This window comes from Aegilops tauschii, unplaced genomic scaffold, assembly GCF_002575655.3.
Source record: "Aegilops tauschii subsp. strangulata cultivar AL8/78 unplaced genomic scaffold, Aet v6.0 Super-Scaffold_285, whole genome shotgun sequence".
NCBI lineage: Eukaryota > Viridiplantae > Streptophyta > Magnoliopsida > Poales > Poaceae > Aegilops > Aegilops tauschii.
This window is the reverse complement of record NW_027332466.1, coordinates 633,411-637,885: the sequence shown is the minus strand read 5'-3', so window position 1 is coordinate 637,885 and position 4,475 is coordinate 633,411.

The window sequence follows — 4,475 nt, the reverse complement described above, 5'->3', positions numbered from 1 at the left end:
GGGATCTCGTGGGTACAGAAGGTTGCGGCAGTGGAATTAGGTTTTTGGCTCCGTATCTGATTGTTTGGGGGTACGTAGGTATATATAGGAGGAAGGAGTACGTCAGTGGAGCAACGTGTGGCCCACAAGGGTGGAGGGCGCGCCTGGAGGGGTAGGCGCGCCCCCTACCTCGTGGCTTCCTGTAAGCTTCCTTGACGTAGGGTCCAAGTCTCCTGGATCATGTTCGTTCCGAAAATCACGTTCCCGAAGGTTTCATTCCGTTTGGACTCCGTTTGATATTCTTTTTTCTGCGAAACTCTTAAATAGACAAAAAAACAGCAATTCTGGGCTGGGCCTCCGGTTAATAGGTTAGTCCCAAAAATAATATAAAAGGGAATAATAAAGCCCAATAATGTCCAAAACAGAAGACAATATAGCATGGAGCAATCAAAAATTATAGATACGTTGGAGACGTATCAGGCCGTCGCTATCGATGACCTCGATGTCGTAGCCGGCCGCTGAGACATGCCCGCATACTCTAGCCCGCTGCTTGAGTGCCTGCCGCCAGTAATGGTCGTCAGCTTCCTCGGCGACGTCGGGCGAAGAGACCGTGATACACCTCTTTTGGGCCAGTCGCTCCACGAGCTCCACGGGAAGCGTAGCCGGGCTTAGGCTGCGATGCTCTGGAGTGGCGGATGGGGATGGGGATGAGGATCTGTGGGAAAGGGGGCATTTGGCAGGCGTCATCTAAGAAACTCAAGGCAGCCTGGGTATGGAGATCAGTGGGTAAGCTGCACGGGCAAACCGGTAGATGTTGACAATGGAGGCCTTGCGGCAGCATGGACATTTCTAGGGTTTCGAGTGAGGGAGGGGGTGTGTGTGTGTGCGCGCGCGCCCGAGGAGGTTTTGTTGTGTGTGTGTGTGTATGTGTGTGTGGAGGGTGGGAGCGGGGGTGTTTGAGGAAATGACGGGGGTACTGAAAATTTTACTATGCTGGAGTAAAACGCGGGAGTGAAATGCCGGGGCTATTGAAAATTTTCATGATAGTGCATCGCACACGGTCTGGAGATAACAACCGTGTGTTATGAAACAGAAAAACCCTCGCGGCGGGTAGATATTTTCTAGGGATGCAGGCGGGTTTGGATCAAGAAACATCACACACGGTCCGGAGATAACGGCCGTGTGTTATGAAACAGAAAAACGCTCGAGGCGGGCAGATAATTTTGAGACGGGAAGCCTCATGGAGCCCAATGTACTATGCGGATGTGTTCGTGACAGGGGCATCGGCATGGCACACAGTTAGTTTGAGTGAACCGTGTCTGTGGCGTCATCCGACTTGTCTAATGTTCATAAATTTGGCGAAAAATTACGCGGGAGAGGGTCAGAACACGAACACACTTGCATGTGGACCAAATTTATGTATGAAAAGGGTGGTTTGATTTTCAAATACCAAATACAACTTCGATGTGGCACCTATCTCTCAAAGCACACGGTATTGCTTGCCCCCCCATGTCGGTGTCAAAACCGGCGGATCTCGGGTAGGGGGTCCCGAACTGTGCGTCTAGGGTCGATGGTTACAGGAGACAGGGGACACGATGTTTTACCCAGGTTCGGGCCCTCTCTATGGAGGTAATACCCTACTTCTTGCTTGATTGATCTTGATGAATATGAGTATTACAATAGTTGATCTACCACAAGATCATAGTGGCTAAACCCTAGAAGCCTATCCTGTATGACTATGGTAATGAGTATATCCTTTCCGGACTACCCCTCCGGTTTATATAGACACTGGGGGGATCTAGGGTTACATAGAGTCGGTTACATAAGAAGGAATCTTCATAATTGGTCGCCAAGCTTGCCTTCCACGCCAAGGAGAGTCCAATCCGGACACGGGTACAGTCTTCGGCCTTCATGTCTTCACGGCCCACCAGTCCGGCCCATAGATAACAGGTCAGACGTCCGAGGACCCCTTAGTCCAGGACTCCCTCAGTAGCCCCTGAACCTGGCTTCAATGACGAGGAGTTCGGCGCGCAGATCTTCTTCGGCATTGCAAGGCGGGTTCCCTTCTATCCGAACTCCAAGATAGTCTTCGGACGCGATGATAGTATCCGGACCTGTCACACACACCATACACAACCACACAGAGAATATAATTTTGCACGAGTCCAATCCGCTGGCAAATTTTGGGAGCATGACATCACGTCCGACCGGTCATAAGTCCGGACCGTTGTGTGTCCAACGCTTCACGTCCCGAGATGCGGTTCCCATTGGCACGTCTTGTCAAAGCAGAGATCGTGCCCCCTTATCACCGGATTCTCATCAATGCGGGCATGGGTAATCCAACCGCGCCATTTATTCAGCCCTTGGGAATAGGCGAGTTCTAAGGCGAGTGGGGAGGCATTCAATATTCCCTGCCTTTATAAGGGGATAAGGATTCCCTTTTCCTCTCCCACGCCTTCTATCTATCTCTGCCCTTCCAATCTCGAGCTCCAGCGCCCAAGTTCTCATCTGCTTTCCACTCGAGCTAGTACTCAACCATGTTCGGATCCGGAGGTCAGGGCAAGTGGATGGTCTCCTCCATCAAGGAGGAGGATATTACTGAGCTTCGGGCGGCCGGATACTTGGCGAAGGAAATCGCCCACCGTCTGCCGGTCGAGGGACAAGTTGTCCCCACGCCGGAGCTCAACAAGAGGGTGGTATCCATCCCTCATTTATTCCGCGGACTAATGTATCATTACGGGATAGATTTCCACGATCTATCCCCGAACTCCTTCCTCAACATCTCGGCGTTTATCGTCGTGTGTGAGGCCTTCCTCCTCATCCAACCCCACTTTGGGCTATGGCTCAAAGTCTTCAACGTGAAGCCGAAGGTGGTGGATGGCCAGCACGCGGAGTGCGGGGGAGCCATGGTGAGTAAGTTGTCCAACGTCTCCTGGCCGAAAGGCACTTTCGTGGAGACAGTAAAGGAGTGGCAGAAATAATGGTTCTACATTACAGAACCCCGCGGTACCACCTGGGCCGCAGCTGCCGAATTCTGCTCCGGTGCTCCCATGCGACTCACCTCCTGGGTCGAGAAGAGTCCGAATTGGTGTTCGCTCGATGAGCTGATAGCGCTGCAGACGCGCGCTCAAAGTATGATAGCCAAGAACGTCAAGCTTGTCGACGTAATCCAGGTGATGCTGGTTCGCCGGATCCTCTCGTGCCAGTGCAGAAGTCGCCCTCTATGGGAGTTTAATCCGAGGAAGCACCAAACCCTAGAGAGGCTCTTCGAAACCACTCATGAAGGTGCCTGCAAGTTGCTCTTTAAGGGCAACGAGAAACCGCCGGCCACAGATTCAGACCGTGGGCACGATTTTAAACACCTCGCCAGCGAGGTACGTTATTTTTTACGTATCCCCTACTTGTTTGTTTCGAGGATGATGGCTGAGTTTTTATCATTGCTTTTTAAGGATTGGATGGAGAGGGCGAAGCGGATCCACTGTCCGGCTCCGCTTCCTGAAGAACCGGTCATCCAGCGTCTGGCGAAGATGCTGGTGTCAGATTCATGGAGGCACCCCTCTTCTTCTTTCCCTCCTTAAGGGGAGGGTTCTTCTCCTCCTCCTCCTCTTCCTTGTCGTCGTCCTCAGGGACGGAGGAATGGGCTTCTTCGTCTTCGGATGTCCAAGAAGGGGAAGGGCGCCCCTGCGGTCAACACCGCGTGGGACGTTGACAGCAGTCCAGAGCGACGCCTCCGCACTAAGCCTCGGGCTGCATCGTAAGTACTATGACTTACGTACACAAGGGTACCCGGCCTCTCCTTTTCGTTGATTTGACGTGGTTAATCGTGCCATTGCAGTCCGGCCCGTGGCAGCATCCAGCGGTCCTCATCTGGAGGTTCGTTGGATCCGGCGGAAATGGCCAGCATGTCGCCGCCGCCCGCTTATTCTCCCGAGGCCAAGGACGACACCGAAGTGTTTTCTCGGAGGACCGCTCCGAGCCGGGGAGGGGCCCAGGACGCTATCCCGGAGGTGCCGCAAGGCGAGACCTCCGCTGCCGGACACGTGGGGGAGCAGATCCCCATGGAGACTGGCGAGGAGGGACGTATTCAGTTCGGCCCTCAACCGAATACGATTCCGGGGACCGATACGGCCCCGGGATCCAGCGCGCGCCTTCCTTCAAAGGAGGGGGGTGCGCCAATTCCACCGGTGGCCCCTGTCCAACCAGGGGCACCAGACAACCTAATGGAAGCGCTACGAGGCGCCTCCATTGTGGAGAAGCACCGTGTCCTTATGGGTACGGTGATCGAGATGGTTCAGTCCGTCAAGAGCGGACTAAACGAGGCCTGCAACAATGTGTTGACAGGTTTTGAGGTAAGGCACATAGAAAGAGAACACCCCGTGCTGACAGTAGCCCCTGAGACACTGTCCGGTGTTCGGAAAGAAAGGCCGGACAGAGGATCAACCCTTTCATAGGGGACTAATTTCGTATTTATGATTAAGCAGGCGTCGCTGTTGGCC